Source organism: Malania oleifera, chromosome 6 (genome assembly GCF_029873635.1).
Source record: "Malania oleifera isolate guangnan ecotype guangnan chromosome 6, ASM2987363v1, whole genome shotgun sequence".
In the NCBI taxonomy this organism is placed as follows: Eukaryota; Viridiplantae; Streptophyta; class Magnoliopsida; order Santalales; family Ximeniaceae; genus Malania; species Malania oleifera.
The window spans coordinates 20,619,575-20,633,358 of NC_080422.1; the positions used below are offsets into that span (position 1 = coordinate 20,619,575).

Below are 13,784 nucleotides of genomic sequence, written 5' to 3' on the forward strand. Positions count from 1 at the left end.
TTCAGCCAAGTAATCAAAGAATGATAGTGCCTAATCCGGTTCCTTGTGAAGAGTTCTCCGTTGCACATAGTCTGGATAAATTGTTTGCAATAAGGAGTAAGAGTTGTATAGAAATAATTGACTAACCTCCATGATTCAAACCCGTGATGTGGACAAATATTTATCAGATCCTTGAACTTCTCCTAGCAAGACCGAAAAGTCTCGTCACCCTTTTGCATAAACTGAATGATCAGTTCCTGCAAAAATTGAATTCTCTGTGAGGGACAAAACTTATGTAGAAATTCACATTCAATATCAGTCCTATTAAAGATAGATTGAGGTCTCAAAGAATTAAACCACATCTCCGCTTTATCCTTCAAAGAGGCATGAAATACACGAAGTTTAGTAAATTCATGATAAGTACACTCAGATTCCGTCCTGTGGAATTGAGGTATCATTGACCTTCTCCCATGCTTAATCGCGAAATTAAGTGCATCATTAGGTAAAGCAGTGTAAGATAGTGCAATGATTCGCGTGGGCTGCAGAAAATCCATAAGTGTGCATGGTGCAAGTGCAGCCATATTTTTTTTTCAAAACTTTTTTTTTTTTTTTTTTCATGAAGAAAAGCAAAATAAAAGGGATCACACTAGTTTGACACTAAATTTGACATTCTCCGGCAACGGAGCCAAAAACTTGACTCACTCTAAAAATGAACAATGCAAAGGCTATCCCAAGTATAAGAGTTTTATCATGTAATATTTAGCCTAAAGGTCAGATTGTCTCCTCAAGAAATGCAGTTTAATTCCAAACTTTGTGTAATCCCAAAAGAAATTAAGAAAATAAAGTTTACTGAACATGGTTCAGATTCGGTTTGTGGGATGTTTGAGATTTTTACAATGAAATTTAAACTCCAGCATGAATAAAAATAACTAATTAAATGCCGGATTCAATGCCAAAATAATGAAATAAAATAAACCCTATAAACATTCAATTAAATAAAAATGCTGACTTTGAACACAAGCCCAAACAAGATTAAATTCTAACAAGATAGAACCATTAACTTTAATGATAAAAACACCCAAAGAACTATTTAAATTCCAACAAAGACTCCGAATAAGAAAAACAAACTGAATAATGACCCAAACAAATATTAAAGATTCAACGCAAGAATTTCAAAAAAACAATCTAAATTGAATAATTCAAACCAAAATAAATATCCAACCACAACTTTTTATTAAATAAATAAACTAAAGAAAGGGAGTAGAAGAGAGAGAAAGATTCAATCTAAAACTAATTAACAATATTTAAATAACAAGAAAATCAACCTAACTTTTTAATAATGAAAATAGATCCAACAATTGTTTAAGATTCAAATAAAAAACAAGGAGAGAAGGGTGGAGAGAGAGAGAGAGAGAGAGAGAGAAGAACAAGCCGTGGAGCTCTCTGTGTGTCTTTGGGTTCCCCTCTCCAAAACAGCTGTGCGGCGCTTCCCCAGGAGAAAAGCAGGACAAAAAAAAAAAGGCTACAAGAAAACCTATTCTAACCTACGAAAGCTGCCGCCCAAAAAGCCTCCTAAAGCCTTTTTATAAAGGCTTTTCTAACCCTAAGGAAAACCCTCTTTTTTTATTCTCCCCTGCAGCTGCCGCACACACCCCGCGCACGATTTTCCTGCATAGTTGTGCATGGTCATGTCACATCAAGGCTTCATGAAGCCCTACTACCAGCCCACCACTTGCACGCGCAAGCCCACATGGCTGCCTCCCCATACTCTTCATGCTGCCAGCTTCATGCACCTCAAAGCCTAGGCCCGCGTCTTCTTTTGTTCTCCCAAGCCCAGCAATCTCCGCATGGTTACCCGACTCAATACTCCAACATGGCCTCACACTTTTGTTTCAATTGAAGGCCCAGCACATGCACAGCTTGCTCGTTTAGTCCTCACGCATGCGCAAGCCCATGCACGTCCAAGCCCAAAAGCAAGAGTAAGGTCTTCAATAAAAGAATAATTCAAAAAGCAAAGCCCTAGCCCCCATTGTTGACTTTTCAAAATTTCTAATCCAAATCCACTATTTCAATTTGGAATTTGGGCGCAAGCAACCCATGCCTCTTCAGCCTATACACGGCCCTTCTCACATGATGCATGGGCCTGTTCACGTGGTCACATCAACTGGAGCCCGGCCTTGGCACGACCTCTTCTCCACTTCACGCATGCACGGGTCTATGAATTGTTTGGTTTCAATTTTCAACAATTATCCTGCAATAGTGCATTTTCAAAAATTCATAAATTATCGAGTAAAAACTAAATATTATAATTTAAGCTCAATGTTAAGATTTTGAACATAATTAGGCATTTAATTAAGAATATAATCTTTAATGTACGATTTAAATGCCTAAATACACAACTTTGTTGCGTAATCATTAGGGTTTTACGAACATTAACTATTTATACTATCGCAGGTTAGTCGACTGCACTCAAAGAGCCAGTCACCTGACTTGTGTATTTCTTGAAATTTCACAAGTCAGTAGCTAATCAGTCGATTGCACATGAAGAGTTAGTCGCCTGATGAGCCTGAACCTGAGATATTTGTAAGTCAGTGTAAATTCAATTGACTGAGAGTAAGTTTACAGTCACCCGTCCTTCAGTACTTTTGACTTACTTGATTATTTAACCACTCATTCTTATTAACTTCTCCCTCTCAAATCACCTCTCTACTGTGCAATAAGCCTAATTCTCGTCGTATAGAGATGAAACTATCCTCTGAAAGGGGTTTTGTAAAAATATCCGCCCATTGTTCATCCATATTTACGAATTCAAGAATGATATCTTTCTTTTGCACATGATCTCTAAGATAGTGATGTCTAATGTCAGTGTACTTGGTCCTAGAGTGAGAAATAGGATTTTTGGAAATATTGATGGCGCTTGTGTTATCACATTTAATCGGTACAGCCGAATATTCCAAATTGAAATCCTTGAGTCCTTGAGTTGTTGTTTCATGTACAATGTCTGTGCATAACAACTAATTACTGCTACGTATTCAATCTCAATAGTGGACAATGCCATGGAATTCTGTTTTTTGGAAAACCAAGATACCAGAGATCGTCCTAAGAAGTGGCAAATACCACTCGTACTTTTCTAGTTTATCTTACATATGACATAATCCGCATCCGAATAGCTAATCATCTCAAAGGTTGTATCTTTAGGATACCATAAACCTAAGTCTATAGTACCTATCAAATACCTCAAGATCCTCTTGACAGCTATTTGGTGAGATTCTTTAGGAGCTGCTTGAAAAAGCGCACATGCGGACGCTAAACATGATGTCAGGTTTACTAGCCGTCGAATAAAGCAGGCTACCTATCATGCCTCGGTAGTATTTCACATCTATCGGCTTTCCTTGTTTATATTTATCAAGACTAATAGAAGCGGTCATTGGAGTCACCAATGGCTTGCCACCTTCTATATCAAATTTCTTGAGCAGGTCTCTTATATACTTTGATTAATTTATGAATGTGCCATTCTTAGCTTGCTTGATTTGAAGACCAAGGAAATATGTGAACTCGCCCATCATGCTCATCTCAAACTCGTCTTGTATGCATTTAGCGAAGTCTTTGCATAAATCCTCATTTGTAGCACCAAAGATAATGTCATCAACATAGATTTGTATGATGTACATATCATTATTTTTAGACTGTATAAACAGGGTGCTATCCATTTTCCTTCTAGAAAAGTCATTTTCGAAAAAGAAGCCACTTAACCGTTCATACCAAGCTCTAGGAGCTTGTTTTAATCCATATAGGGCCTTAGTTAGTCTAAACACGTGATCAGGAAAATGAAAGTCCTCAAATCCAGGGGGTTGTACTACATATACTTCTTCATTTATATATCGATTCAAAAATGCATTCTTCACATCCATTTGGTGAAGTTTAAAGTTCTTGTGAGATGCATAGGCTGGTAGCATTCTAATTGCTTCCATTCTAGCTACAGGAGCAAAGGTCTCATCATAATCTATTCCTTCTTCTTGGTTATAACTTTGAACTACTAATCTACCCTTATTTCGGACTACAATGTTGTTCTTATCCCTCTTATTCCTTAAAACCCATTTAGTGATGATTACAGAGTGATCGACAGGTCTAGGAACTAACTTCCAACCTTACTTCTTTCAAATTGATTTAACTCCTCTTGCATGGCTACTATCCATGAATCATCATTAAGAGATTCGTTTATGTTCTTGGGTTCCTCGTGAGATAGGAACACACAATGATTACACAGATTCTTCATTGAAGATCTAGTGGACACCCCTCGTGAAGGTTCACCTATAATTTGGTCCTAAGGGTGATTCCTTACGAACTTCCACTCCTTAGGCAATTCGAATTGATCTAGAGAGCTATCATTCAAAGATATGCTGGTTTCTTTACTCTCATCCTTTATTTCTTGAATTGCTAGATCTTCTAAACTTTGTCTAATTTCTACTTCATCAACATCAGTAGGTTTAGAAGAAAATGAATTAGCCTCATCAAATGCTACATGAACTGATTCTACAACTGAAAGAGTCCTTTTGTTGTAGACTCTAAAGGGTTTGTTGCTCACAGCATATCCTAGGAATATTCCTTCATCTGATTTAGCATCAAACTTTTCTAGGTCCTCTTTATCATTTAAAACAAAACACTTACATCCAAATACATGGAAGTAAGATATATTTGGTCTTCTACCCTTCTAAAGTTCATAAGGGATCTTCTCTAGGCTGGTCCTAAGGGAGACTCTGTTCATCACATAACACGCAATGTTCACCACTTCAGCCCAAAAATACTTAGGCAAATTATGCTCATTTAGCATGGTCCTATCCATTTCCTGAAGTGATCTACTCTTCCTTTGAACAACTCCATTTTGTTGAGGTGTACGAGGTGCTGAGAAGTCGTGAGCTATTCTATGTTCATCACAAAGGTTCTCAACATCTTTATTTTTGAATTATCTACCTCGATCACTCCTGATGTTTAGAGCGCCATACCCCTTTTCATTTTGAAGCTTCTTGCATAAGTTCATCAACATCTTAGACACTTTATCCTTGGAGGTTAAGAAAAGTACCTAGGTAAACCTAGAGTAGTCATCAACAATGACGAATGCGTATTGCTTTCCTCCTAGGCTTTGTGTTCTGGTGGGGCCAAATAGGTGTAGATGAATAAGTTCTAATGGCCTACCAGTAGAGATGTGCTTCTTCTTCTTAAAGCTTGTCTTGGTTTGCTTCCCAAGTTTACAAGCATCACACACCTTGTTCTTTACAAACTTAGTGCTAGGTAGACCCTTGACTAAGTTCTTTTTAGCTAATTTGGACAACAAGTCCATACTAGCATGTTCTAGTCTCTTATGCCACAACCAACTAGCTTCATTCAAGGCTGTGAAACATTTGACTTCTTGAGATATCAGGCTTACAAAGTTTATGCAATATACGTTGTCAACCCGATTACTAATAAACAAGTTGTCATGCTTTTCTCTATGTTCAATTATGCATTTGTCTTGTTTGAATGTTACATTAAAACTTTTATCACTTAATTGACTAATGCTAAGCAGATTATGTTTTAACCCTTCTACCAATAAAACATCATCAATTACCAAGGAGGGTTCCTTACCGACTTTTCCGATACTGATAATTCTGCCTTTAGCATTGTCTTTGAAGGTGACATGTCCACCATCCTTTAGCATCAATGAGGTAAACTTGGACTTGTCTCTGGTCATATGTCTTGAGCATCCACTATCCAAGTACCATTTGTCTTTTGATGGAGTGGACCTAAAACATACCAACAAGAAGGGATTCAAGATGTTACTTTTGGCACCCAAACCTTCTTAGGTCTTTTTGCATTTGTTTTAGTTTCAGTTTTGACTCTCTATACCTTTTTGATTTTAACATTCTTTCTCTTATATGGACATTCAAACTTTATGTGTCTCTTTTCCTTACATAAGAAACACGTAGTGTGTTCATATGCATTGGTTGAAGATGTGCTTGCATAATATTTTGAAGCTTTTACAAAATAACTCATGTAGAGGTTCTTTTTCTTCTTGTTTTCAACTTTGTTGAATCCTATGCCTTCCTTATCCAAAGACATTTTTTGCAATCCAATCAATTTATCAAAATTCTAGTAAAATTGTAAATGATTTTAGATTGATCCTCAATTTTACTTTCGAGACCAAGTATTTCTGAGTCTTTTATTCCTTTACAATTAGCTTGCAGCTGTACTAGTTCTTTAGCCATCTGGTTTATTTTCTTTTCAAGTTCATCAACGACTAGGGTTTTTTCCTTTTTCAACCGATTTTGATGACTCTAGTTGGTTCATTAATGTTTCATTTTGTTCTCTTAGTGTGATGTTTCTCTTGGATACTTTTATGAACCTTTTATGTAATGAGAATAGTTCAGCTTGAACTTCTCTATATGAAGGTATACTCTCACACGAGTCACTACACGATTCATCACTAGATTCTTCAGGTGACCTAGAATAAGAATTTATGTTGGAATTGGTGTATTCCCAAGAGGGGGGTGAATTGGGTGTTTAAAACTTCTTAAGTTGATTTTAATTCCACAAACAGTATTTCGCAAACTAAGGTCTGTCTATGCAATCCCAAATGCGCAAATAAATACAAAGTGCGGAAATTAAGTCATGTGCAGCATTCATAGACTATTGAAAGTAACATACACGTGCAGTAAATAAATTACAGAAATATAAATTGCACACACGATATGTTATCAGGGTTCGGCCAATACTGTCTACGTCCTCGCCTTTAGCTCGCAAGCCCGAGGATTCCACTACGGCTCACTTAGCGAGTGGGGCGGCACCAATTACAACCAGGTCAAATTCACAGGGTTGACCTAAACCTTTACACGCTCTTCTTGCGGGGCGGAGAAGGCCCTACCGATCCTTATGGGCTAGATCAACGCCCCCTCAGGCCACGCCTGGAATACAACAGATATTCAATACAAATTTTGTGTACAAAGATATGTGCTTCTAATACAAGCAGATTATGTACCAATACACACAACCAATAATCAATGTGCGTCAAATGATAGAACTATAAGCTCAATGCAAATAAGTGCAATAACACTCAATCTAATGTCAATAAGCAATATAATGCAAAAGTGTATTACCAATCTATCTTTGAAATAATATGTAAATATATTTCAACCACTAGTAGGGTTTCAAAGATTTTTAGAAAATATAATCAAAATATCTCTAATATGATTTTCTCAAAATTCTAGCATAAGAGATATTTGAAATCAAGCTTGTTTGAAAAATATTTCACATAGCACAAGAACAAGCCTTTGAATACTTGCAACAATAATGCAAGATTCACAAGCTTTAGAGAGTATTCTCACTAAAGACTTATGAATTAAATCACAAGGGGACTCTCAAGCTCACTCTCAAAAAATCAACATCAAACACATACAATGAGAGTGTGATCCAATATAAACAATCTCAATAATACTCTTATCAAAAGATTTTAGCAAGTAGGATGAGTAAGAGATGGATTTATAGCTTGTATATGATAAAACAAAGGTTTTGAAATTCAAAGAGTTTTTGCTAATGATATTTGTTAATCCCTCATTAATCTTTACAAATGAACTGGTATTTATAGACATTCATAGAAATATAACTGTTAAGGGACATAGGAGTCTTTTTGTAAAAGATTAATGAAGGTTAGATAAAATTAACCATGTTTTACTGCAGTTAAAAATTGACCAACCCGAGAGGTTCGGTCGACCATTTTTAAGGTTCGGTCGACCGGGTCACTCAGTTCGGTCGACCAGGGTGTTTTTGAACTAAGGTGTTGGTCGACCAAACTTGAGGCTATTTTTGAACCTCCAAGGTTCGGTCGACCGGACCAAGTTCGGTTGACTGAATTGGGATGTTCGGTCGACCGAGAGTCTCTGTAGGATTAAGTTCGGTCGACCGACCATATAAGATTTGTGCATTTAAGTCCTATTTTTCTTTTGAAATCATCCTTATTCACATGATAATTATTTCTAAGATATATGGGGGCTTTTTCATGCAACATATTGGGACCTATGTTCAGTCTAAGGTCTTTGAGCATATACCCTAAAAATCCGACGTCGGTCGACCGAAGGGGTGATCCTTAAGGTCCATCTATGGTCATGATTTTTCCTATGGTCCTTACTGAGCTTATAGTCCTATTATGCATGTCATGCATTAATTATTACAGACCAAAGATTATAATTATAGACCCGAATGATAAATATAAAAATACAACTTAAAATAAACAAAAACTTCATGCTTTGCTCCTCTACAATTTCATGGAATGCACCAAAATATGTGCTCCTTTAATTGCTTCTCGGTTTCCATTTCTCATTTGTCATCTGTGCTTTAGAAAGGTAGACCTATTCATACACTAAACACACAGATGAGATATTGTGGTTTGTCATAATAAAAACAGGAGACGGATTCAAAAAGTCAACAATTTACCTCGTTGTCTGTCTCCATGAAGCATAGGTTTGCTACGTCTTGATCACTTGATTCATTTTCTGAGTCACTTAAATTGGATTCATCCCAAGTTGTTGCTTTCATTGCTTTCTTTTTCTTTTTCTTGGCGTCTTTCTTAAGCTGTGGACAATCAAGCTTTATATATCCTACTTTCTTACAATTATAGCAAGTCGGGGGTTCATTCTTTGTTTCTTTCTTGCTTGTTTCACCCTTATCAGCTTTTGGCCCAATGAATTTTCGAGCAAATCTCTTATTCTTTTTGAAGAATTTTCCTAGTCGTCTAGTGAATAAGGCTATATCATCATCATCTTATTCATTGTCCTTTTCCTCACTAGAGCTTTCTTTTGCAGCTTTAAGAGCTATTGACTTCTTTTGTTTACTACCTTCAATAGTTTTTTCATTTATCATCATCTTATGCGTGAGAAGAGATCTTATCAATTCATCTAGGGAAATGTTCTTTAGGTTTTCTGCTTCAGTTATGGCAGTGGCCTTAGGTTCCCACACAAGAAGTCCTCTAAGGATTTTCCTAATCATCTAATAGGTAGAGTAGTTCTTACCTAGTGCATTAAGAGAATTTATTATATGGGTGAATTTAGTAAACATACTAATGATAGACCCCTCAGGGTTCATCCTAAAAACCTCATACTCGTTGGTGAGCATGTCAATCCTATTATCCCTCACATCAACCGTTCCTTCATGGGTCACTTCAAGCTTATCCCAGATTTCTTTAGCTGATTTACATCCCATGATTCTATTGAATTCGTTGGCATCTAAGACACAATATGGTGCATTCATTGCACTTGAATTTATCTGCAACATCTTCATATCAGTGTCATTTAATTCTTTTTCTTCTTTAGGAATTTCCTTGTTGTCTACACTCTTAGTGGGAATAAGGTCACCATGTGTGACTACTTTCCAGACCTTCCAATCAATGGTTTGTAAGAATATTCTCATTCATTGTTTCCAGAAGGTGTAGTTTACACCGTAGAAGATAGGAGGTTTAGATGAAGATTTGGTTTCGCCAAAAGGGGATACACTTGTGTGTGTCATACAGATCTTTATGTAGCTACTTGTTAGGTTTTACTACAACCTACGTTGTTGAGTCTATGAGTCCAATCCTGTTTTGATAATGACAAATCACATGGTATCTTACCTGTGCATTGAAGATTGTGAACAGGATCATTACTTAGCATGCACGGAAGGTGAGGAAGTCATGGAAGCCATGAGGATTAAAGCATATATAACCTGGCACACTCCATGGAACTAAAAGAGCTAAATGATGAAAAAATTTCGAGTTTTCAATTGTAATGGGTATTTAAATTTGAATGTATTTACATATCTCATATGATATAGTTGGAAGCTCAAAATGACATATAGATAGACCTTAGGATGCATTTTTTTCTTGACATATTCATATGCATTAACCTAGGTTGAATCGGGCTGGATAACAGGAAGCTCGTTGATGAATCCTATGGCCTCGTCGACAAATGGTTTGTTCTTGTCGACGAGAAAATACTAAGAGCTTAAAAATCTCAGATAGTGCTCTCATCGATGAACGAGTATTGTACACTCGTCGACGAATGTATCCACTTGTCGACGAAGATCGTGGCGCAAAACGACGTCTCAGCGTGGACACGGATGAAAACCTTTATTTCTAAATGATCCAACGGCCATAATTTAATTAAAATGCCGAGAACATTTATAAACCTAATCTCTAAACCCTAGAGCATTACTTTTTGCACACTTTTGAGAGCCTTGAACATATTGCAAAACTCTTGCCTGCACTCCAAAGCATTCACATCAAGTTTGGGCACTTGTTACGTTGATTTTCAAGATCAAAAGGCGGTACACGCACGTGCTTTGCAAACAACGTGGGTATTGAGGTTTGGTAATCAAAGTATTTTGAGCATTCAAATCCTATTTTCTTGTCTCCCATATTCATTCTATTTAATATATTTCTTGGGAGCAAAAATCATTATTGTGTATTTTATATTCATTGATTGAATAAAATATTTGAGAAAAGTTTTCTAAAGCTAAAATCTTTGAGATATTCAAAGCTATATTTTCATTCAAAGATTTGATATTTTATTATTGCAAAAACTATTTGATTGCAAATTCTAAGAGTTCCTAAATACATATTCTTGAGAGATATTTTATGAAAAATATTGAATAAAGCTTTTGATCTTTGGAGCACATATTATATATATATATATATATATATATATATATATATATTCTTTATTTATAAAGATCATATAGTTGAGTAGATCATTGGAGCATATTTGTCTTACATACTTTATACAACGATCATTCATCGTTATTGCAAAAAGTCTCATTGATCATATTACATACACTCAATTGAGCTTCATGTTATATCATTTGAGTATGTATTAGGATTTATATTGTACTCACTAGCTTGTGTTGAAGCATTTGAGTTTTCGCAGAAAATTATAACTATATTGTTATATTAACGGTTTAGGTTGTGAACCGGGGTGAGGAGTAAGTTACACCTCTTGTAAGTAGTGGATTGTAACGGGAAGCTCCGTCCCAGTTAGAGGAGCGGGTTTAGTGGAATCCTTGAGTGGGTTGCTCAAGGCGAGGACGTAGGTCGGGTTGGCCGAACCTCGTTAAAAATTCGGTATCTGCGCTCTCTCTCTATCTCTCTTTATATTTCCGCACTTATATTCATATTATATCTGTTGTGCATGTTCTAAATATTGGTAGATATTAATATCTAAAATAAGTAAGAATAATTGGGTAATACTGAATTAATTGATATATCCACTGATTAAATCAATTAAGTTATATAATATTGAAATCGGTGTATATCCAAATTTGTGCTTGTATGGTTGGGTTTTCAATTAAGGATTGAAATACTAAAATATTTTAAACGCTTTGATACCAATTGAGATTAAAATGTATTCCCAAGAGGGGGGTGAATTGGGTTATTTAAAAAATTTATTTGCTAAATATCAATTTACCTTAACCCTTCTTAATTTAAACTTCCACAATCACACAATCACGATATCTAAACAGCGACCGTACTATACCAATTGGGAATCCTAGATATGAATATGAAATCTGAAATTATTATCCAAACTCCATACTTCAATTAATTTAGTTCAGCAATAATCACAATCAGTTTTTCAGCAATATTCAATAATGTTCTCAAGATACAAATTCAGTAATTCAATTTTGAATTTCTTATCACTTGTGCTTCAACAGAATAATCAATCTTACACTTTTTACCTCAGCTTTATATTTAAGAATTCAGAGATTAATGCTTGTCTGAATTTTCAATCCAACAACACAAACACACAGCCAATATGATTATCTTGATTCAACAATAATCAAAACAAATATTCACCAAGTTCCCAATGAATATTAAATCATGCACGCAGGTTATATCTTGCAGAAATTTAAAGAATAAGGGAAGAAGAGCTGAATACCGGATTTTTTACAAGGTTCGGCCAGTAGCCTGCGTCCTTGCCTCAAGCAACCCACTTCGAGGATTTTCTTTTCCACTTTGTTACTAGGTGGAGCTGCCTCTCTAACGAGAACAATCCTCTCGCTAGGCAACGATTCAAAATCCCTGAATCATCAATAACAAAAACAAGAAACAATTTTGTTCGTAGAATACTCTCAGCTAGAGCGGATTTGTACAAGTTAGTATCACAATATACTTCAATGAAATCAATAAAAGAAGATGAAGTTCGTGATTATATCACTAGTAATCGGATTAAAGAATGTGGATTTCAAAAGATTGAATCAGAATTTCGTGAAAAATTTCAGCAAGAACACAGCAGCTCTTTCAGGAAAACTTTCAGCAGTATGACTCAAAAATATGAATCGTATGTGTGTTGTGAGTTAACCTAATTTGCTAGAATATAATCTATATGTAGAGAAAAAAAGTTTCTTACCATTTTCCCAAGTTTTCTCTGAGTTTGGAAACCAAGAAATCAAATTTTGGAAACAATATTAGCACTGTTAATAGTTTAAAACATAAATATCAATCGACTAAGCCCGAGGGTCAGCTGCCTGAGCTCTTTTAAAATTAGTGCATTTAGAAAGTCAGTACTGGGTCAGTCGATTGGTCACGATAGGTCAGTCGCCTGCTCTTGTTCTGTTCGTTCATTAACAAAGTCAGTAGCACATCAATTGCCTGTCCATTTGGCCACTCTTTGTTTTTCAAAGTTTGGTTCCAAAACTTAACTTTTAACTTGGAAAACTTATTTGAGACTTTATGAAAATATTTTCCATGATTTAAAAATAAGTCTCTAAGTCCATAATATTTCCTAAGAGCTTCAATCATCAATGTTGAAATTTGGAGTACTTACATGAGACTTTAACAAGATAAAAGCTATCGAAGAGCCTAAGTCTTCATGTCTTTTAGCTTCCACACTTTGTCCAAGCTTTAACCAATTCTTTAATGTGCTTTATATCCATCATGGCTCATAGTTTGAAGCATATACATCATTCAAGTTCTTCAAGCATACTCACTTGATTTCATAAAAATACCTGAGTCCTGAAACTTAAACAAACATGTTAAGTAACCTTGATTTGTTATCATCAAAATGAGATTGAGCCTTGTTAGGCCAACAAAGCTTGCTCATGACATCAGGCCATGCATTTAGGGAGCATTAAGGCTTGGTATATATAGTTGGCTCACAACCTAATAGCTTAGGTTAAGTGGTGACATAACATTTGTATTATATCAGGTTTATGATTTCTGCATACTGTGGGGGTGTTGGTGAATCCCGCATTGATTAGACTTGGAAATTGTAATAGGTTTTATAGTTGGATACCATCGCTTGTTGGCTTAAGCTATTCGGTTAATCGATTCTTTGTATGATTAGTGCCTTTCTAAATTAATGGTCTAGATTTTGATACTCTGGCACACCATTCTTGTTGTAATTTGGGCATAAGGTGAAATGGTCAGCTGGTTCTGTGTCCATGCTTTTAACCCTAACAGGCTTGCCTGTTAGTGGACCAGGTTAGGTAATAGAAACAATTATTGGGCCCTCACCTAGTGGCTTAAGTTTTCAGGTTGAGTAATTTAACAACCAACCGTAAGGTGGTCTCCCCTTGTATAGAAGGTATTTTTGAATTGACAGTGTCTAATTATTGATATCAAACTTTCTGTTTTGCCCGTAACATATCAAATACCATGGGTTCATTGTCTAATGATTTCCAGAAAGTATGATATTTATGTGGATTTTTTTGTCAAGTTAACCTGGTTTAGTATGTCATTTTGCATTAACATTACTAGAGATGCAATTTTTTATTGTTTTTACTTTTGCCCATCAATATTCACCAGAGGTAGT

At 35.7% G+C, this 13,784-nt stretch overlaps 1 protein-coding gene across 2 annotated transcripts in view; it reads left to right on the top strand.

Annotated features, from left to right (window-relative positions):
• LOC131158073 ((6-4)DNA photolyase) overlaps positions 1 to 13,784 on the top strand; it is a 52,328-nt gene that overhangs the window by 32,372 nt on the left and 6,172 nt on the right. The window lies entirely within an intron of this gene.